Below are 22,908 nucleotides of genomic sequence, written 5' to 3' on the forward strand. Positions count from 1 at the left end.
GATCTATTGTTCCATTTGGGCTTAAATGTGATAATTTTTTGTCCCTCTCCCCTCCTCTGAAAGCTATGTTTTCATCCACAACAGCTGGATTTTGGGGGGCTCCTGCCTCTGATACAAGGCCTAGTTAAATAACTGTTTGCAAATATGCCTCTTATTTTTTCATTCCTTACACCTGAAACTAAAGTTCCTCCCTGAATAGAAAGTAAATATATTGCACCAAATTTTGCCCTTTAGACTTTACTCTGAAATGTGATGATTAAGCATTACATTGATGTTTGACCTCAGTCACAAACCATATATTGTTTGGTAGGTTAGGAATGTTTAGCCCACAACTGACCTTAGTCAGAAATCATTACTGACCTGTAGAAATACACACTGTTGTCATCTCTACAAGTAGAAAAGCAAACGCCGAGATGTTACTTATGTGCCACCTGTTGGTGAGAGGTGGAACAGTGGCTTACTCCAAGGACATCAAACTCACTGCTTTCTTTAAAACAAAACATGTGTGCTACTCAAGAGAGAAGCAAAGTACAACATTTTCCAATATTTCAAGACAATCGCAGTATGCCTGACTACAAATTTAGTAGTATGCAATTTTTTGTGTCAGATAATATGACAACTATTGATGAAACAGCTGTTACTCCAGATGGAATATGTTTGAAAGCTTTAGGTCCTGGAATAAATCAATAGAACATTGGCATATGAGTCTGTTCGTAGCTGATTGGATGACACTAATACCAGTTTTTTGGATACTTCCCTCCTAACCTTTAAAAATATTTCTGCACCACTTGCGTATTAACCTGTTGAAATTTAAATGAGGGCGAGATTATGCAATGTAACATAAGTGAAAAGGACTTTAGGGACATAACCTGTTATATTACCATGGGCAGAGTCCCACATTTTGTGTAAAACATGGACACAAGAGATGGCCCTTTAACTTGTACTTTGTACTTCAGATTCCTGAAGTCATTTAGAAAGCAAGATGGATAGTATTTTATCAATCTATATTTAATTTTTATATCTTCACTTTTCTGAAAGGGACAGTGTGCCAGGTGACACACTGGTGGCAGAACCATCATCCAAAGAGACACTTGTTTCCTAGGAACTGAATTTTGTCCACTAAAAATTTTTACATATGCCTCTGAATGCCCTTCTGAGTTGGTTGGGAAGGATTGGCGGTCGAGTTGGGAATTGTTCCATGGCCCATTACCAGTCCCTAGACAGGTGATGCATCTCAGTCTGTTTGCATCCACCCCGATGCCCTTGAAATGTAAGTCCAAGAATCTCCTGCATCTAGAAGGCTGCTCATTATTCTGACTTTGTGTTCTAAAACTTTCTGAGAAGAATTTCCACACCTTTAAATCTCTTCTCAGGAGAAAGACCTTGTGGAGTGATAGTTAATTTAAAGATGACACTCACTCTCCTTTAGTTAATATAAATGCAGATAAAAAGCCAAAATTCAATTTGTGACATGCTTTAGGGTGTGTTTTCTGATTTGTTTTCAGCCTTCCTGGCTAGCTGATGATAAAATCAAGAGGGCTCTTGTAAATCACTCAGTTCATGTGTGCCCTAGTACTTACTACTGTGTTTTCTGGATATATTCCTCATTGGTTGACTGATACACCCATGGGAGTTATAAATCAGAGTGCTCATTGGTGAACCAATTTTTTATGCCAGCAATGGAAAATTTGTCGGGGATGAGACTTTGTTCTATTAAGGTCTTAATAAGAGTAGGAAATATGTGACAGGTAGATTCATAGAGCATGCCTAGAATGATGTCCCGCTTCAGACATTATGTTTTTTCAATAGGAAAATATATTAAGTTGCTAAACTGACCTAAGAAATTATGGACTGGCTCAGTTCCAGAGCTCCTCTGACTCTTCACTCCTTGGCAGCTGGCTCTATAAAATTAAGAGAAGAGAATAGGCATTTCCTACACACGAGGAGTTATTCACTGAAAAAATAGGTAAGGGCGTTAAAAGAAACAAAGGACAGAATAAAGCGAATTGGAACAATGCTCTGGGCTTTATGGATGTCGGAGAGGGCCCTCTCAGATTACAGCAGTGGTCTTGTGTCAGGGCCTTTGGAGGCCAGTAGACATTTTCATGGATGTCAGCAAATGTCATGGCAGGTTTAATTTGTGTCTGAGACAGCTAAAAGCACCAATCTTAAGTCAGACTGACAGAAAACAGAGCATGTTCCCCAAAGTTGTGGTATCATAAGATTTTACCACGCCAGCAACAGATGTGTGCTTCCAAAATAGTATACTAGCTATTATGAAGCCACAAACAGTCCCCTTCAGGCTCTCTACCCCACATGCACTTTCCAGACAAAATAGATTTCTATGATAAATGATTGTTAAAATAAAAATCAGATATATGATGTTCTTCCAGTTTCAAAGAACCAGACACACATCCCAGGTCAAAATATACTTCAATTCTTATCAAAAAACCATACTAACCAATCCTTTAGTAACTGAAAATGAAAGAGTTATTAATATAAAAAGGAAGAGAGTTATTAAGAGGTTAAAGAAATCATACACACTACAATTGATTTAAGAGTTTGTAGAGCAGGATAATAGCAATTATGTTAAATTTGGCATTTTCTAATACGTTTTTCTGGTTCATCCCAAATATTGGGGGTCTCAGTCTGTTGTTCAAAGCTCTTCTTTGCACAAAATCATAATCTAGAGATTGAAGTAGGAAAGAGGCAAAGAAGTGATGCCACAGCCTTTGCTTTTATATCCTCAGTCCATGTGCATGGAAAGTTACTGGCACAAACATAGAGATTAGATGTCCTTACATGCCAGCACTGAGTCATGGAGCATCCATTGTCTCTGTGCCTTCTCAAACATCCTCACGAAGGGCTCACTGAAGAGTTAATTCTCCTTAATGACAGTCAACACATGGCTGACTGCTTCAATGCAAATCTTTTCTGCGTTACCTAGGAACACAATACACTAGAGCTACAAACAAGCCCACTGATGGAGGGGCAAAAGGGGAAACTTCCCCAAGCCCAGAGAGTCAAAAGGACCCGGAGCTCCTGGCTACTGCTGTTACTATGGTAGTGGCCGGAGTCCAGGTTTTTTAATCGCTGCCAGAGTTCAGAGCAGCAGGCTGATGAGGGCTGGCAGAGCAGGGTTGCAACACGTCACAGTCCAGGTGGTGCTGAGAGCTGGCTGCCCCCAACCCCACCCCTTCTGCCCAATGCTCGACCCATGCAGGAGCACAGAGCTGCCCCCTCCCACATTGCCCAGGGGCCTGACAAGTCAGTCGGCTCCCCTGGATACAAACACATAGCAAATATTCATAACTTCGGATACAATGATAGTACATGGGTTTAAACAGCACATTCATATTTAGCAGACTAAAGCTTTTCCATTGATATCTTACTGTGCATACTTTGTACAAGATCTATCAAAGGTGCACACCAATGCAGGCCCGTGCACAGGAATTTCTGTGGAGGGGGCTTTTTTTGTAAATGTGGACTGCAATTTTTAAAAATATGAATAGGGTTGCCAGGCATCTGGTTTTGAACCAGACAGTCCAAGTATTTGAGTTCTTTGTTCGGGAAACAAATGGAGAAAATATAAATGAGAAAATCCAAATGTCCGGTATTTTCTAAATAAGATGTAATGTCGATTGTGATGTAATGTCAAGTGTGTCTGGTATTTTTGTTGAAACCATCTGGCAAGGCTAAAAGGAGTTCAAAATAGCCATAAAAGAGGTTAATGAAAAATCTGAGTGAAAACAGTGATTGGTAAAGTGATTTTGTTATAACATACTAAAAATGTATACAGTAATAAAGGATTTATAAAAATTACCTTTTGGGATCATGGCAGGAAGCACAGCCGCCATGCCCCACTCCCCCCCTGACTCCCTCAGGCACCTCTGCTGCTGCCTTACCTGCTCAGCGAGGCCAGCGCCAGGTGAGTATGGGTGGGGCTTCCAGCCAGCGGGGCCCAAGCCTCTCCTTGTGGGTGAGGGGCATCGTTTTGCCCAGCCCTGCCGCTCTCCCACCAGCTCCGCCCACCCATGCACCTGCAACACAGCAGTTCTCAAACTTTTTGGCCTGCGGCCCATCTGGCTCAATGCAAACTTTTCAGCGGACCACCAGTTGCAAATGGTGTTAATTACATAGTTATGCCCGAGTCAGTTTGCTAGTGCTGCAGCTAAAGAGAACAGTTTAATTTAACCAGTAAGAAAGGAAATATTAATGTAAATTATTAAACAGACTAACTTTCTTATGGTAGTTTATCAAACTTCATTTTAAATAAAGTAAAATATTCATTTATGTCCAACACAAATGGTTCCCGTGTTTTCTTTAGTTATTGAAGGGGTGGGAGCCCCTGACTCACAGAAAAATCAGTTGGGGACCACAGAAGAGAAAAAAAAAACCCTTCAAAACTCCCATCTCTCACTGATGTGCGCCCTCCCCCCCCCCCAACTGAGAAACTTCACTCCTCTGGCACTCTAGCCTCACTGTGGGAGGGGGAGGGACAAGGAGGACTGAGGTTCATGGTTTCCCATAAATACATAACATCACGGGGTTAGAAGAGGCCTCAGGAAGTCATTGAGTCCACCCCCTGCCCAAAGCAGGACCAACCCCAGTTTTACTGTTCTGGTTAGTGGATTTTGTGGAACCACCTAGGCTTTGGGGTTGGGACAAAAATGGAGGATTTGGTGTGCAGCACAGGTTTGCCAGTCAGCAGAATGGGGTGCAGGATCTGGGTGGGAGATAGGATGCAGAAGGGGGTGAGGATACGAGATCTGGTTAGGAGGTAGGGTGCAGAAGCAGGCTGAAAGTAGGATGTCTGGCCAGGGGGAGGGAGCAAGAGCAAGGGAAGGTGCAGTGTGTGGTTAGGCGTGAGGGTGCAGGAGCAAGGGAGGGTGCAGGAGCAGGCTGGGGTAGGGTGTCTGGCCAGGGGGGAGAGTGCAGAAGCAGGCTGGGGCTGGGAGGTCTTAGTGAGGGGCATGAGAATGCGAGAGTGCAGGGGTCTGGGCATGGGGGATTGAGGCACTTACTTGCCTTTGTGCCCAGAGCCAGTCCCAGGAATGGCCTTCTGCTGCTCCCATTGGCGCGTCTTCCCTGCGAGTCGGATCACGCAGTGAGGCTCAAGGCTTTCTCTCTCCTCTCCTCCCCAGCGAGAAGCTGATGGTGGCGTTCCCATCTCATGGGTGGGGAAAGGAGGGGGAGGGGGAGGCGGGAGCACCAGCAGGCTCCCCACTGCGGGGGTAAGGAGGGGAGCTGAACTTGCTGAGCCCCCTCACGTTTATTTGGGAGACCATCACACCCCCCCACTGCATATGGGCCTGAGTGGTAACAACTATAACGTAGAGAGTTACCTTTTTTCTATACAATGTCACGCAAGTCTCCCTGTGACTATCAGTGAAGGCTGGTGGGTTTCTGTGGCAGTCGGTGAGAGATGCTAGTGGGATCTCACAGATCTCAATGGGGATCTCAAGGATTCTTGTGTGTAGCTAGGTGGCAGTGGGCATCAATTTAAAGGAATCCAGGAAATTCTGGATGCTTACTGGGTTTCAGGGAGTCTGTTAGGTTTGACAAGGTTTCCTGTAAAAGGAAAAGAGAAAGTGAGCTCATGCCTGCACCTGCTGGTTAAATTTCTCCTGTTATATTTTCGGCCAAATGTCCCTCATTGGGACTGAGCAGTGCTGGCAGTTACTTCTGAAAATGAGGAATTTGGCAGGGTTTGGTTAACCTCCCATCCCTAATATTTGGGCTGGTTTAGAGCAGAGAGAATTAGAGGGCAAGTATAGGGAGATTGTCCAGTAACTGAATTCATTAAATCAGCCTCTCACAATACAAAAGAGGCATGTTCACCATTTTTACACAGTTCCGAGGAACACAGCTGAGTTGATCTCAAGGTATGTCTACACTGCACTCTAAAATCAAAATAAGATACGTAGTTTGCGCTATGCAAATTGCATATCTTATTTCAATTTTATTTTGAAATTTGGCACGTCTACACAGCACCAAATTTTGAAATAAAGTGCTATTTCGAGCCATCCCAAATTAGCACTTCAGTATAGACACACCCTCAGAAAGGAGAAGAAAGGTGTAAGGACCAATAGACAGGCTGCCTATACCTGGACAAAGCCTTATTATTATGGGGAATTTATGTGCAGAGAAACCACTTTGTCACCACGTTGGCTTTCCTCTTAGGCTTTTCCTTCTGCCTTTCTAAAACAGGGAGTGTGAGGGTGTGTCTAGACTGCAGGCTTCTTTCGAAAGAGGCTCTTTCGAAAGCATCTTTCGAAAGAGCCTCTTTCGAAAGAGAGCGTCTAGACTGCACGGAGAAATTTCGAAAAAGCGGCTTGCTTTTTCGAAAGAAAGCATCCAGTGAGTCTGGATGCTCTCTTTCGAAGAAGCCCTATTTACATTGAAGAACGCCTTCTTTCGAAAGAGGAACTTTCGAAAGAAGGCGTTCTTCCTCGTGAAATGAGGTTTACCGCCATCGAAAGAAAAGCCGCGTTCTTTCGAATTAATTTCGAAAGAACACGGCTTGAGTCTGGACGCAGGGGAAGTTTTTTCGAAAAAAGGCTACTTTTTTCGAAAAAAACCCTGAGTGTGGACACAGCCTGAGAGACTCATGCAGTAACAGGTAGTGATATTCCTTCAAGGGTAAACAGGGTAACTGATCATGGATGTGATAATGGCTTTGCTGGGTCCAGGCTATTCACTGGGAACTCCCCCAAAAGTCTACCTTCTGCTTTAATAGAGTGTAATTGGAGGACATACCTGGCAGTGAAATGGTAGATCCAAGTTTGATCAACCCAGATGTCTGTGTATCTTTTCTTTGCTACTGATATTCCATTCTGTGAATTGTGTTTGTTAGTTAAGAAGTCGTCCTTGTATTTCAGGCACTCATGTTTGTTTATATTTTCACTGACTTGGTTAAACATTTACGATCCAAAATAACATGAGATCTGGGGAAAAATGTACCTAAGTGAATGAAGATTATATTTCCTATTATAAATAACTTAGTACCCAAAGCACCTAAATCACTTTGGAAAATGGAACTTAGTCAGTTGGCACATTTGAAAATGTTACTTTTGATATCCCAGAATGTTAGCTCCTGGTAGTGCAGAACAAAGGGAGAGAAAAGAGTAAGGCTCATGTCATTTCTATCTCAAAGGGGTAGGGGAAAATCTTATGAAAAACAAACATAAAAGCTCCAGAAATCCAAGTCTTCCCAAACTGATACACTCAGGAGAAACCCAAATACAGTACATCAGTTAACAGCTGCTGCAGAGCCAGGCAGGAACACTCACACCTGGGTTTTTTGGTCTTCCAAAATGGTGGCTATAATTGGGCTTTTGTTTTTATTTCAGCAAATGATTGGTGGATTTAATAAAACAAGTGATATATTAAAACGTGAATCCAGAAAGAATTCTACACCAAATGATAACTATTTTAAATTAGAACACATTTTGTGCCTAAACTACTTGATAGTTTGTCATTAATTTTGTCCATGTCAGGCTTTAATTTGAAATTGCTGTGATGTCTATTGATTAGTTTCATCTGAAGCACAAGCATCTGTTACAAAATATTGACTTTTGTATCACCTTTTAGCCAAATAGGTTAATTGAATGGTGCTTGGGGAAATTATTTCAAACACAGTCTCTGGCTAATATTTATCTTCAGATAGCTAATGGAATTGTTTGACATTTAGCCAAGTTAAAAATGCAGCCCCAGAGATGAGGTTGCGTAAATGTGGTAGTATTAGTTACCAGTTATATTTTCAGCATGCTTTGTTCTTCAGATTGTTATCTTGACTAAAGAAAAATAAACAGATCCTGCTCCCACTAAAGTTAATAGTTTTGCCATTGATTTTATGGTTCAGGTCCTGTTGGTTCACTAGTGTGGTTCTGATGGGTAGTACACAATATTGCCCTACAGCACAAGAGATCTGGTTTCACTTACAATAGTATCTCACTGTACTGCAGCTCTACAAAATATCCTGAAGAAATATTTTCCTCTAGTTGTGGGTTTCAGTACAAACTTAAACCCCAGCTCCAGTATCCCTCAGAGTTGGGCAGAAAGAATATTAATGTACTTGTTAGCACAAATACTGTCTATCTGTAATGAGGCAAAGAAAATCTCTGTGGACCCTCTTCTTAAACCTAAGATGGAGTAGGCAAGGTGTGGCCTGGGACCAAGATCTGGCCACCTAATACTTTGATCTGGCCCACAGATTGCATCTGGCCATTTTCTATTTCTAGCCTACTGCTTGTGCCCCTGAATTTCCAGTCAGTGGCTCAGGCAGCAAGATATTATTTAAATGACTCATGGCCACAGCACTACCCCAGCAGGGGCCAGAGCTGCAAGCCCTTTAAAGAGCTGCAGTAACTGTGAGTGGTGGCCAGGCAATGTGGTCGTGGCAGGGCTGGGAGCCGCAAATCCTTTGCTGAGTTTTTAATTCAAAGCCTCCAGTCCCTGACAACTCTGGAGGGAGGCTAGTCCCCAGCCCTGCCCTGCCCCAGGCCCCATCCCTTGGGGAGTGGGCCTGTCACTAGGGTTGCCAGATGGTTGAAACAAAAATACCGAACACCCCCACCCCTGCAAAAAAAAAAAACCCCATTGGGAAAAAATTCTGCTGAAAGGGGAAAAAAGGGGGAGGAGAGCTCCAGGGACTTATTAAGCCAAGAAAAATTTTTATTTAAATGAAACAGTATTAAAACAGCATGTCCTCTTTAAGTGCAGGGATAGGAACAGGGAAGAAGTTGAGCACGAAGACCCAGGGGAAGCATTACCATTTTGTGCCAGCAGCCTTGAGGAACCAGGTAAGCATGGGGCTTGGGGTGTTGGGAGCCAGGAAGGAGCTCAGGGGGAGGCCGGGCGCTGAGTGTGTAGGGTTGCCAGGTGCTCAGCATTTTCGCCTCCTGGCTGGGGAAAAATTCAGAAAATACCAGACATCTCAGGTGTCCAGTATTCACTGAATTTTTTTAACAAACAGGAGGTGAAAATACCGGACTGTCCAGGTGAATACTGGACACCTGGCAACCCTACCTGTCACCATGTACCAAAATTCATTAAGTGCCTCCCCCCGCAAGAATTATTGCCCACCCCGCCCTAAGAAATGGGAGGAAATATTTTACCCAGTAGCTCCCACTGAAAACCACTGAAATTTTGTGTTTACAGGTGGCCCCCCACACACATTTCTCCAAAACTATGCTCTGAGCTTTTTTGCATATTATTGTATGTTAGGCCATTAGTGTGGGGGTGCGTGGTGGGGAGAGCATTACCTCAATCTGTTTACTGATCTATATATATCTGTTGGTCAAGCACCAATAACTGTGATAGTCACTGAAATCCAATAAAAAGGCAAAGTGGCTAAGTGTCTAGTTCTTTGTGCATGTTTTGTTAAAAACTGCATGGAAAGAAAACTAAAGTTAGACTCCAAGACACACATGAAAATCAATATCCCTGTATCAAAGGCACCACTGATGTCAGATTCACTTCCCACTGTCTTCCCTAGAATACAGTAAGTATTGGTAAAGTAACAGGTGTCTGAGCCAAAGCTATGTGGTAGTAATGTTGACCTTGTGTTCTGTTTAAGTTGGTGGATTCTCTATTTTGGATGTAATTAGTCTGTGCCAGCTGGCTAAGAGTTTCAAGGCAGAACACTTGAATTCTGTCTATGGCTTTACTGTACACTAGACTTTCTGGCTTGCCTAAATATATAAACCCTATCAGGGGTGGTGAGGTAAATGGGCTCGTGGTGCCCATGCTCCAGCAATATTTAGAGCCGGGGGCCCTGCTCCACCAATATTTGGAGCTGGGTCTCTCCCCTGGCTCTGAATATTGCTCCTCCCTCCCAGCCCAAGAGCATCCCCGGAAGAGAAGAGGACTTGTAATGGGGCACCCGCAGCCCCATTGTGACAGAGCGCAGGAGCTCCGCTACTGGTCATGCCACGGCAAGCTGTCGCGGCAGGCTGGCCCCACCCTTGTGCCCTTGCGGTGCATGGGAACGCTGCACACCAGACGGGTGCTGGGATGCGGAGGCCTCGCCCCTGGGTGGACGCTACAATGAGCGGGCACAGTGGGCCAGCCCCGCCCCAGCACCCTTGCAGCGCATGCTCACGCCACGCCGGGTATTTTAAATGCTGGGGGCATGGAGGAGGGAGTCCACCTGGCCCTGGGGCAGTGGGGTGAGCTCAGGGAAATGCCCACTCTCCTGCGGCAGCCGGAACCTGGCAGGCAACCCTGCGGGTCGGACTCTCAGACGCCGCAGCCCTGGAAGAAATGGGCAGCGGACGCCGGAGCAGCCTATGTCCCCTCAACGGACAGAGGGGCGGCAGGGCCTGATTGCAGACTCCAGCCCCTCTACCCCGCAAACTGAAAAGCAGAAGGTAGGGGAGGGGGAAATAGAGGGAAGGGGTGGGAGAAAAAGGGGTTTGTGTTGAGGGGAGGGAGCTGGGCAGGAGAAGAAAGGGGAAGGCACCAAGGGACAGCATGGAGAAGAGACAAATGCCAGGGGACCAAGTGCAGACAATGAGGAAAAGGGCAGGAGGGGAGGTGTCAGTGGGAGGGGGACAGGGTGATGCTGGGAGAGGAGAGGGTAAGGGTATTGGGGGCTAGAGCGGGGAGAGGGAGGTGCTGGGAGAAGGTTTGAAAGAAGGGGTGGGCATGAAGGCGAGGATGGAGCAAGTCATGTGTGAAGGCACAGGGGCATGAAGGGAACGGGGGCAGAGGGTGGTGAGGGGGTGGGCATCAGGGAAAAATAGGACAAAGGGGGCACGGGCAGTGAGGGAAGGGGGAGGCACCAGGAGGTGCCAGGAGATTCTAGGGGTGAAGCAGAAGGTCAGACACCTGCATGGGAGGGACCAGCACCAGAGGAGAGAGGCAGGGCAGGTGTGTAGAGGGAGGTGTTAGGAGAGGGGATGAGGAAGGATAACTCACATGATCAGACTGGGGCTACTGGAAGAGTGGGCACAGTGGGCGGGGGGCAGGTCTCAGGAGGGCTGAGGGCAGTGAGAAGGGAAGGAGTCAGGACAGCAGAGGAGGATGAGGAGCTCGGGGGGAAGCAGCAGGCACCAGGGGATCTGATGGAACAAGGGGAGGAGACATGGCAGCAGAGAGAAAAGGTAAAGGTTTAAAAATATTTATTAATAACTTGGGTGCCACAGTGGCACCTCCTAACAAGCCACATGAACTCAGTACTGGTGCACAACACAAAATTCATTCTGCTCATCGGAGGAAACTCTTAGGCTATGTCTACACTGGCAGTTCCTTGCACAAGAACATCTTGTGCAAGGGTTCTTGTGCAAGAAGTCTTGCACAAGAACACATCCACACTGCCACGTGCGAGCTGTGCTTTTGCACAAGAGCATCCATGGCAGTGTGGACGCTCTCTTGCCCAAGAAAGCTCTGATGTCTACTTTAGCCATAGGGGTTTCTTGCGCAAGAAATCCCTGCCAACCATCCACACTGCCCTCTTGCGCAAGAGAACTTACAACTGTTAGAAAAGAGCGTATCTCTTGCGCAAGATGCCCACTCTTACCATGTCGTACTGTACATTTCCCTGCGCAAGAGCAGGCAGGCAGTGTGAGTGCTCTGCGGGTTCTTGCACAAGAACGGCCGTACTTGCACAAGAAGCTGCGAGTGTAGACATAGCCTCAGAGGGAACACTTCCCCCAGCCTCTCTGCCCCCGAGTTAATGTCACACACATTGGGTTAATGCAACTTCAGGATAGTTGCATGCGGGGGGGGGGGGGCAAACTAACCCCTGTTGGTAGGAGGATGGTGGGAAAAGCCCTTCAAGAGGGGTGACATGACACCTTTTACGTCTGGTCATGTGTCCATCTTGCCCTGAGCATGTTACCTCCAGAGGCGTGGCTAATGGGGGCAGGGGGTGTGGCTAATGGAGGCAAGGGGTGTGGCTAATGGGGCACCACCAAAAATTATACTAACCTGCCGCCCATGAACCCTATTGCTTGTTTCAGGAAGTATTGCAGGATAGATACAAAGCACTTGTTTAGCCAATGCCTCATTACTTCAGAAGGCCAGAATTGGGAGCCATGTTTATATACATGACAAAGGGTTCTTGATTATGATAACAGCATGAATATTTGCTCTGAGAACAATACACTAATGTAAAAAATAGCCACTAAGTAACAATCACAGAGGATTAACTCCAGGCTAAAAGATTCCTAAAGGAGTTGCTAACATGGAAAAGTTGCAAATATACTAGAAAAAAGTATATCATGTTTTGAAGTCATTTTAAGCATATGCTCTATCATTCTACACTAAACTTGGTTGGTATATGCTTTAGATATTACTCCATCTAAGTCACTGACTCACCAAATTTGAAACAGTTCAGTCAAGGTTCATTGGGTTTGTGTGGCCCCTATATTTTTGAAAGCTTTTTTGCCTTTTAATAATTGCATCCTTTTCCCTCACATCAGCTGCATGTGCACAATACTTGAGGATGCAATTAGTTGTATAGTAAAACCTCCCCTGAAAGAGTTATAAAGTCAAGTCTTAACTTTCACCAGTCTGAGCAACCTGAGTCCCAAATGTACATCTTGAAACAATCTACCAAAGAACCATTCTGGTCCTATTATCTGTCTCAAGAGGTGTGTCTATACTGTAGGGCTTAACTCAAAATAAGCTATGCAAATTGAACTATATCAGTTGCGTATCTTATTTCTAAATAGCTTATTTCAAAATTGGGAGTGGCACACAGCACTTATTTTGAAATAGAGCCCTCTTCCTCTGACGTCCCTTATTCCTTGTACAATGAGGGTTACCAGAGTTGATTAAGAAGTCCTCCAGCTTGACAGTATTTTGACACTATTTCAAAATAACTGCCTGCTGTGTAGACGCGAACAAAGTTATTTCGGATTAGCGCTAATAATTTCGAAATAGCGTTGCAATGTAGACGTACCCAAAGTGAGCTGCTTAGTGGTTAGAATAAAAGATTGGGAGGTAGAACTCTTGAAGAAGTAGTTTAGCAAATAAAAATAGATATACTAATGTTCCAATAAACTGTCACTGTTTTTCAGTCAATATATTATTATAATGAGTAAGCATAAAGCAGATTGTATTTTACACTCCTGAAACAATTTAGGTTCTTTATGCTCATAGAGGAAACCTACATTAAAATTCTACCATTTCCCATGATGGAGATTGCTAATGTACATTAAACTGAACTGTGAAGTGTACTGTATAAGGTTACATTGTTGAGATACATTTCTTTAAGTATCTTCACTACCCATGCTCCCAGTCCCAAAATATATATTTTAATTAAAAGCACTGAGTTTGATTCTCCCTTCCTTCAAAACAGATTTACAATAGTGCAATCCAATTGCCTTCATTGGAGTTACTCCTTATTGTTAGGAGGTGCCCTTGTGTCCGCCCGCCCCTCCTCCCCCACCGTGCCTCAGTGCCCCAACTGACTGTCTTCACTCAGCCCATCGCCGGGCCAACTGCAGTCCGTACTGGGTGCTCAGCACTGGCACTCCCCACTGCTTTAGCCTCAAGTCAGCCTCAGCGTTTTCCTCCCCGCTTGTGTCCCTGCCGCGCCACACTCGTCACTGCAATGGGGGACACCGTGGAGGGAGAAGGGGGGGCCCAGACCCGCCCTCACTCACGGGCCCCAGCCCAGGGCCCTAAGGACTCGGATCTATGGGGGATCCGGTCCTGTTGGTGGGGCGGGCAGCCTAAACTCACCAACCCGTCAACCACACCGGGTTTCGCCCTGGGCTACTTCCCTTCTCCTAGAAAGCCCTTCTGCCAAGGAGCTCACCTTCCCTTTCAGGTACAGGATTGATGGAGGGGGAGCGACGGTTCCTGGCCGCTGCTGGCCTCTTCCTCCTGAGCTCGGACCTCTCCTCCTCTCCTTGCGTCTGGGTGGCCGTGTTTTAAATGGCCGCTGCCTCCCCGTTCACCCTATCCCCGGCAGGGGCTGTGCCAGCGGCTTGCCCTGGCCCCGCCCAATGCCAGCATCCCAGAATGACATCCCTGGTTCAGGACGCCGTGCACCCCCCGTCCTTCCTTGGAGGCGGGGGCCTTTCCCTGCTGCCTCCACCCACCCTGGGGCATCCGTGACGTCGCCCCTCCTGACGTCAGCGTGGGGCGACGTCCGAGTGGCGTAGGAGCAGGCTGCACACGGACAAGCCACCCTGCCGCGGCAGCCGACCAGTATTTGTCTGGCAGTGGGGAAGGGGCGGGGCGGGGGAGCCCCGTCACACTTATTTACAGTTCTGTGAGCAAGATCAAAATCAGGCCAATGTGTTTGACATTAAGAAAAGACACCCAGGTCCTAACTGCGTTCTGTGATCAGGGTATTGTTTAAGTCAAGAACCAGGGGTATTTCTTTGGGGACTGTTTCTGCCTTTCTGGCTTCTCTGTACCACTAGATCAATGTAACAGACAGAGTGAGGAAGCAATGGAGAATTGATCCCCAAAACTTTACTTTTGATTCAGCTATCTAAAGACGACCTGTGAAAGAGGGAAGGAGAAAACAGACGGGACTTCCTCTTCTCAGCCTTTGGAAGAACTGAGTATTGCTTGACTGAGTCAGGAATGGGCAGGAGGACTGGCAGAATGAGTACAGCTGTAGTGCTCATGGCTTCCTGATCAGAAACCATTACGGACAGTGCTGGTTCAGCTGGGTATGAGCTAAAGAAAATTTGTATTCAAGTGTTGCAAGTAGTGTTGGTAAAACAGTCTGGACAGTGGCTGTGTGTAATGCAAGATATTATATAGATACTGAGTGCTCAAGATGTTCCAGGTGCAATTTCTTCAAATGTTTCACTGTTTATTGTGAACAGGACATATTACTCACAATCATATAGACAATGTGCCAAGTGAAAATTAGGTCCCCATTGGACGAGGCACTATCCAAATACAGAGACGTAGATGCTTACAGTCTAAACAGGCAACAAAGATACAGGGGAGGGGAAGAGGGAGAACAGACAATCAGAGTAAATAATGTGGTGATGGCTGCAGCATGATGGCTGTGTGGCAGCCAATAGCATGATAACTCTAGGACTTTTTTGTAAGAGGAGTAGGGAGAGGCTTAGGAGAGGATCAGCTAAATGAAAAGAAAAGGGAAGGGGGTGAACAGAGCAGGGAAGAAAAGGGTAAGAGCAGGTGCTGATGTGGAGTGAATCTGAGAAGAAACTGGGGATTCGCTTACTCAGGCTCTGTCTGCAGAGATAAAAATTGCTGGGTAGATGCTAGGGATGGATCCTGGGTTATACTGAGACCTTCCCCCATGCAGAGTCCCAGACCCTGGGCTCCCGCCCAAGCCCCAACATCTCCACAGCATTTTTCAGCCCTGTGAACCCAAGGTAGCTGACCCAAGTCATCCATGGGTGTTCAGCTGCTGTGTAGACGTACCCTGTGTGGCTTACTGTGTAGGGTTTTTTTTCTGTCAATTCAATACAGAGTAAGAACAAACCAGGAGAGATGTTTATCAGGATAGAAGTCATTACATTCCTGCAGCTCTGGAATGAGAGGAATTTGAGGTGGAGAAGTGCAGAGTTCATAGTCCCTGTGAGATTGTAACAAAATCAAGGCCTGCACTTGAAAGATCCCGCCTGGGTCTGAAGCAACTCGGAATAGCAGTTCTCTTTAAAATCCTTCAGGCATGATTAATCCAAACACTGTCTGAAACACTGTCAGCTCCTGTCTCGTCTTCCCTGTCAAGGCTCTTTATAGGCAGCCTATCCCCATCCTCCGTGACAACTCACAGTCGCTATTGAGCTGTTGACACTCTTCTCCAATAGGGCCCTTATGACACCAGCTTTCAACACCCAGTTACTACATTTTCAAACAAGCACCGTCCTGCTTTCCCTGTGTGGCACCTTACAGCTGGGAGACAGTCCCTATAAACATCCCCAAAACTATCTCATTCCCTACCTTCAGATCCATCCCCAACAGGGGCAGATGACGATTTTGCTGGGCCCAGGACAGCACAATTTCGCGGGGCTCCCCCTTTGATACAGCGCATGCGCGGGGCTTCTTGAAATGCGGGGCCCAGGGCGGCCACCCCGCTCGCCCTGCCCTATATCTGCCCCTACTCCCCAAAAAACTCGTTTGCCGGGTTGCCTCCAATAAGCTTGCCAGTGGTTAGGCTGTTGGTGTGCTGAGACCACTGGCTATCATGCTGATCAATAACTTCTCACTGTTTCCTTGTACTCACCAGGCTGTCTATATCCACCTATTGTCCATCTCTGATTGTAAGCTATGTAGGGCTTTTATACTGATCTGTGCTTGTGCAGTGCGTAGCACAATGACATTCTGGTCCATGACTGGGGCTCCTAGACACTACTGCAAAACAAATGAATTGTCTTGTCTTGTGGACACTAACATCGGCCATAGCCAGGCCAAAAGGGGCAGCTGCCCCGGGGCCCAGTGATTCAAAAGCAGTGATGGCACCGTGTGCTCTTTAAATCACCACCAAAACACCACACGACACACTCTGGGCAGCTCTTAGGGTTGCCTGGGGAGGCATGGGTGCTGCATGGTGTGTTCCAAGCAGTGCTGGGGGAACCACAGTTCATGTGGTGTTGAGAGCCTGCTGCACTCAGTTCTGCCGTTTTCACCTGAATCCCTGTCCCCTCTGGGCTGTTGGCTCCCTGGACACAGCCTGAGAGATGCTGAACTACCTGAAGTTCCCACTGAAATCGGATCCCGGGGTCTTGGTTTTCACTCGATGCTTGCTCACACACAACTCTCAAGTAAAAGCCGAGTAAAGATCTGGCCCAGTAGGTATCATGGGTGACTAGCACCTCTCTGGATTTGGCTTAACGCAGTTTCTACTCCTGGCTTATGATCCAATATTAAAAACATCAGGTATGAATAACTTTCTCACGCAAACACTCCTATTAACTTTAATGGGAGGTGAGAGCACCGTGTCTCACCAGAAACATTCAGCATCTTGCAGGAGAATGATTACAACCTCCACACTGCAAACGTGGCTGTAAACATGTTGCATTACAAGCTCTAAGGTTGGAGTTTGATGTCTCATCGTGCATTATTTCCCTGCTAAATGTCTGTGAATCATTGACCTTGGCAGAATCCTTCCTGTCAGCATTAACACACCTGTTAAATCTGTATATTATGCGTGACAGTCTCCTCCATGCTTTATGAAGTTTGGCTTATGAATATAAATATACATAACTCTAAGATGCTTTAAACAAAATACCTTATGTAACTTATCAATTTTAATGTTACAATCTGCTAGATCTGTATATCTTGTATGTAAAGTTAGAAATATGAAGTATGAGGCAGTTTATAGTTTGAAATGTGCTACTGAGAGCCATTACTGATGCCCTCCAAAGCCTTAACGACTTGATCAACTCAATGACGTGTAAATAGCCTTGTTTGTCCTGTAAGTCCAAAGGTGATTGAACTAGTAAGACATGTGACTATACTACTTGGTCCTGGGATTCTATTTTGACCCAGATAGTTTCCCATGGAAGGGGGAGTATAGAACAAATAATTCCTCCCTGGGAAAAGACTGTTTAAGCAAGGGGAAGTTAACAGCCTTTTGTCTTTGGCAGATGTGACACACTCCAAAGAGGGCTGGGGAAAACAGGTCAAATAAAAGAAGTTGTCTCTTACCTGAAGTTTATGCCTAGAACAAGAACAGCTCTTTAGGGCAAGAGACACTATTTATGCATTTTCTTTTCACTTAGTAACTTACTTTGATCTGTCTCTTTTCACTTGCAGCCACTTAAATCTTACTCTTTGTACTTAATAAAAACACTTTTGTTTACTATCAGGCCCCGTGTAAGTAACTGTTACCTGGGGAGAATGACCAGTGTGCATATCTCTCTTTCATTGAGGAAGAAGGCAAACATCCTTATGAGCTTTCTTTGTGTAAAACTTTTACAAAGAGAAAATGGATTTATTTGTGGATTTGATCCCTTTTGAGAGTTGGTTTCCTGGGTGCTGAGCCCTAGATCTGTATTCTCCCAGAATTAAAGTGGTTCAATACCTGCATTGCTCTTCTGGGGGGTGGTAACCCCAAATCTATGCCTTGTCTGATGGAGACCAGAGCATGGGTGGTCAGTGAAGGCAGGGCAGGGAGAAACAAGCTGCCACCCCACCTCCAGCCTTGCCCCTTGTGCTAGGCCCCACCCCTTCCCCGCCCCCCAGAAGGCGGGGCAGCATGCTGTGCATGTGCTCCCCCCCAGCCCCGGAAGAAGGTGCACTGCACCACGGGGCCCAGCACAGCCTCAGGGGAGACAGGAGGCAGGGCAGGCTGTGCTGCACATCATGGCTCCAGTCTTCCCATCCCTGGAGCACTGGGGGAGGGAGGAGGGTGTGCTGCACTGCCCTGCCTCTCCAGCAGAGGGAGGGCATATGCTAGGGGCAACAACATTCTGCCCCCAAAATGCCTACAACAGGTATTCTAGGGGCAGAGTATGGGCGGGGCTATACCCACCTGACATACCCAACGCCCATAGACCAAAGAATCTTGCCCAGCAGGCCAGGGTATTGGGGAGCCCCAGAGTGCAAGAAGGCAAGTATCAGTTGCAAAATCAGCACATGGGGAAACAATCCCAAGGGGGTTTGTTCTGTGACTGCACCCCAGCACACTGTCATTAGACTTTATTAGCAAGTGTGCTGTGTAAATTCAAAGCTGATGCTTGTTAGCTTAATTTAGGGAAAGAAGAGTCCCAACTCTGGAATCTTGAAGAACTGTGGGCACTATCAAGGCTGGCAAGCCTAAAAATAAGGGACTTTGTTTTAAATTTACGAGTACAGGGCATGAGCTTGGCTTCCACTCTGCTCACCTGGTTGTTTTCTGTGAGCACTCCAGCTAGCAAAATATACACATGTCCTACCCTTCGCTGCCTCCTGGGTTTGCCGTTCTGTTTTTTGGCAGCCATGCAGCTGGCATTTGACCTGTATTGTAGACCTCATTGGGGGTATGTCTACACTACCCCACTAGTTCGAACTAGGAGGGTAATGTAGGCATACCGCACTTGCAAATGAAGCCCGGGATTTGAATTTCCCGGGCTTCATTTGCATAAACTGGGCGCCGCCATTTTTAAATCCCTGCTCGTTCGAACCCCGTGCCGCGCGGCTACACGCGGCATGGACTAGGTAGTTCAGACTAGGCTTCCTAGTCCGAACTACCGTTACTCCTCGTGGAATGAGGAGTAACGGTAGTTCGGACTAGGAAGCCTAGTCCGAACTATCTAGTCCGTGCGCGTGTAGCCGCGCGGCACGGGGTTCGAACGAGCAGGGATTTAAAAATGGCTGCACCTAGTTTATGCAAATGAAGCCCAGGAAATTCAAATCCCGGGCTTCATTTGCAAGTGCGGTATGCCTACATTACCCTCCTAGTTCGAACTAGGATGGTAGTGTAGACATACCCTGGGAAAGGTGACAGGTTTTTTTAGAACCAGGAATCCCTTTTTAAAAGAGAAATTGCACTTTCTTTTTGTTAGAAATTAGAAGAGACTGACCATTTTGATTGTGTGGCTTTAAATGAGAACAAATAATTGAGTAGTGTAATCCTGCAAATCCATACTAGTCTGAGTAGTTGTGTTAGTCCAGTAGGATCATTTGCATGACTAAAGATTACTCTTGTGAATAAGGATCCAGTCCTGCCCCACTGAAGGCAGTGTAAAAAAATCACAGTGATGCTAACTGTGTGGGACTTGGGGAGAATAGAGCTTTATAGCTGGTTATGAGTTACAACCAAAGTCAAATCTCAGTACAGAGATATATTTGAATTATATAAATAGTGAGTATCTTCTGCTTTACCCAAAATGGGAATTGCATCAGCTTTTAATGACGTGGTAAGTATGCGCCAAAACTTAAAGTACAGCAAAAGAAGGAGTCCTGCGGGGAGTCATCAGTAAAGATGTTTCAAATGGAATCTGCTAGTCCTCTCAATACAGACAGTGTGAGGGTATGTCTACACGGCAGCGTTATTTCAGAATAAAAACTCCAAAATAGCTTATTTCGAAATAAAGCATCTACACTGATTGGAGCCTCACTCGCATTTAAGGCCCCCTGGAAGCACTTCAAGCAGGGCATCAGTCACTTCCTAGAGCTGCTGCTGAGGCTCGTGATTAAAGGAACCCTCCTTAACAGTCGTGACTCAGGCTCCTCTCCTTTGCCTTCCTCCTTGAGGGACAGCAAAGCCTTTTCACTACCTGCTCTAGTTGCCCTTGCAGACACCACAGCACTCCTGCCATGGAGCTGGACCTGCTGTCAAGCTGTCTCCAACTCCTGGACCTCATGGTGCATACCTCCTGCAGTTTTTGCAAGCTGCCCTCATGGCACTGCAGAATCTGGACCCGCTGCTCCCTGCAGCACCTCTTTACCTCTCTCCACAGCACATTCCCTACTCCCATGTGTTCTTGACAGCTAGTCCTGTGTTAGCCCATGTAATATAACCACAGTTTTTATGCTGTCATTCACACCCTATGTACCAATAGAAGAAGTTGGGCAAGGAAAATTTGGACCTATGGGGATCTTGGTCTCCCCAAAATAAGAGCATTTATTATACATTAAGTAAATTTCTCCTAATGTGCATTTTATTGGGCCTGATCCTGCAGTCCTTACTCAGAGAAACTAACATGGAAACTCACTGAGAATTTCTCTTAGTAGGTATCTGCATGATTGTATCCTGAAATTAGAATCAGTGCAAATTGATACAGGTTCCTTTGGCATTCAGGTATTTCCTGTTGAAGCCTGATCCATGGCTTTATGAATATTTAAATTAACTTATCTAGCCTGGTGGCAGGATTGGGGCAGGAGAAAACAGAATAGAGGTAGCCGCTCACATCTAAGTGACTCAGTTTCTATGGAGAGGAAGCTGGATGCATGATGCAGTTTCACCGCCTACTGGCTCACTCAGGGAACAGCACAGATGATCATTTGTAAGAGAAACTTTAATCATTGAAATGAACAAGTGTGACAGCAGAAAAAAAATATAGCTGAGAAAAATTTAAAAACAAAGTGTCTCTATGTTAGGTACTTCTAAGGCACTGTTCACCATGGTATCTGTGATAATGAATACACTTTTCTGTCTTCAAGAATTTGCCACGGCATATTAGTTCACATGAGCATTCTAATGACATGAGTTCTACACTACACAGCTTTTAGTGACATGGCTGTGTCGACTCAGCTGTCTTGCTAAATGTCTGGCAGCGTGACTGCTGTTTGTCCACACTTTTTCTAATAAAATACTTCCCCCCTTTACTAGTGAAGTTTCTGTTGTTGATAGGAGAGGTCTCTTGCCGACAACTTTTTGTTTTTGGGGGGAGAGGGTTTTTTTTAAGCTCTTGTGAACAACAAAAGTTTTGTTCAATTGGCAGTGTAGCCAAAGCCTTAGATTGGTAATGACTTTTTGTTTGTGACTACATACCATATAGGGAGGGATAGCTCAGTGGTTTGAGCATTGGCCTGCTAAACTCCAGGTTGCCAGTTCAATCATTTAGAGATCTGGGGTAAATCTGTCAGGGATGATACTTGGTCCTGGTGTGAGGGCAGGGGAGTGGACTCAGTGACCTTTCAAGGTCCCTTCCAGCTCTATGAGATGGTAGATCTCCATATAAATTAGGTGCTAGAGTAACACTAAATGTGTCAACAAATAACTGTGTAGTGAAAAACAGAGGCTCAATTAGTTATGCTGAACGAAAATCTGGCCCTAAATTTTTCTGTAAATTGAAACAAATTGATTTCCTACCTGCTTAGTAACATGGGCAAAGCTGTCACCAACTTGGACAGAGGTGCAAACGGATACAATATATGCAGAGAGTGTTAATTTGTGTTAGGCTCTGATACTGTAAACACAAAACCAGGTATGTTCTCCAAAGAGTTGTGGTAAACATATCCCCAAATGAGCAGCATTGGGACACAGTGATGCTGAAAATTCAAGCTATTATAGACCCTGCAAAAATGCTTTATTGGAAAATATTACAACTCAATATAGAGGAAGAAAATCTTTCAGTCTCTAGATGTCTAGCCCCACCAGTGGGCTCTGAAGGGATATGTCAAGCACTAAGTACGTTGTGCCTTCATCAATCATGGTGAACACTTTAGAAGGTGTATGGTTCAGTGACCTGCACAACAGGAGTAAAGTAACTCTAGTCTTCTGTTTAGATACTGGAAATGCAAATTGGAGCCTTCAATCTTTGGGGATTAAAATTTAAAATCCAAGAGGCAAACCCTTGCTTAAACTCATAGCCTGAAAAAAATGGGCACAACGGGAATTCAGGTACATGGTTCTTCATCCAGGTTGCAAAGCAATTCTACAACTGTGACAGCAATCACAGGATGCCATCGCCACCCTTCTTTAGCAACCAGCTTTATTCAGGAATGCATTCCAGGGCAAAAACCTCCAGGATACTCAGGAGAAAAAAAAGTTTCTGCAAAGTTTCTGCCCTGGAATGCATTCCTGAATAAAGCTGGTTGCTAAAGAACGGTGTCTGGAATTGATTTGGTAGGGGTTTGGGGCCCCCATCTGAACCCTCGGATTAAATTCTCCGTCATTTATGGTGTCAGAAGTGGGATGGATCGGGACACCAGGTGATTGTGACGAGCCGGACTGGAGAGACTGAACAGAAAGGCACCATACAAATTGGTAAGAGATCCATGTTAAAAAATCTCACTGTTCTGTTCCTCCCTCCTTGTCCTGAACAGCTGCTTTCACTGGTGGTAAGCGTCCACCCTACGTTAAAAACATCCTTCCCAAGCAACTGTAAGTCTTTCTCTTTTCTTTTTCTTTCTTTCTTTTTTTTGTTTTGTTTTGAATAAGTTTGTTCAAAAGGGGACTGTGGGAAGACACTGAAACAGGGTCAGCTCAGGCTTGAAGCTGAGAGGAAGGCAGGTTAGTGCCGGATTGGAACTGTTTTATAGGTAATAGGACAGGGATTATGGGGAATAAAGGATCTAAAATAGATCAAA

At 45.6% G+C, this 22,908-nt stretch overlaps 3 long non-coding RNA genes across 3 annotated transcripts in view; 1 reads left to right on the forward strand and 2 right to left on the reverse strand.

Moving 5' to 3' along the window:
* The window catches only part of LOC112543569 (uncharacterized), a 155,931-nt gene extending 138,178 nt beyond the window's left edge, over positions 1–17,753 (forward strand). The window contains exons 3-4 of the long non-coding RNA XR_012906915.2: positions 8,720–8,804; positions 14,452–17,753. This is a non-coding gene — a long non-coding RNA (uncharacterized LOC112543569). The remainder of the gene's footprint in view (positions 1–8,719; positions 8,805–14,451) is intronic.
* LOC142831240 (uncharacterized) lies at positions 2,805–5,305 on the reverse strand. Its single transcript, XR_012906913.2, has 3 exons — positions 5,025–5,305; positions 3,906–4,040; positions 2,805–2,943 (listed from the first exon to the last, which is right to left on the reverse strand). It is a non-coding gene; the product is annotated as an uncharacterized LOC142831240 (long non-coding RNA).
* Positions 5,315–13,972, reverse strand: LOC149523644 (uncharacterized). Its single transcript, XR_016350620.1, has 3 exons — positions 13,772–13,972; positions 6,760–6,947; positions 5,315–5,571 (listed from the first exon to the last, which is right to left on the reverse strand). It is a non-coding gene; the product is annotated as an uncharacterized LOC149523644 (long non-coding RNA).
* Positions 17,754–22,908: the final 5,155 nt, after the last annotated feature.

This window comes from Pelodiscus sinensis, chromosome 13, assembly GCF_052426305.1.
Source record: "Pelodiscus sinensis isolate ZL-2025 chromosome 13, ASM5242630v1, whole genome shotgun sequence".
Taxonomy (NCBI): Eukaryota; Metazoa; Chordata; order Testudines; family Trionychidae; genus Pelodiscus; species Pelodiscus sinensis.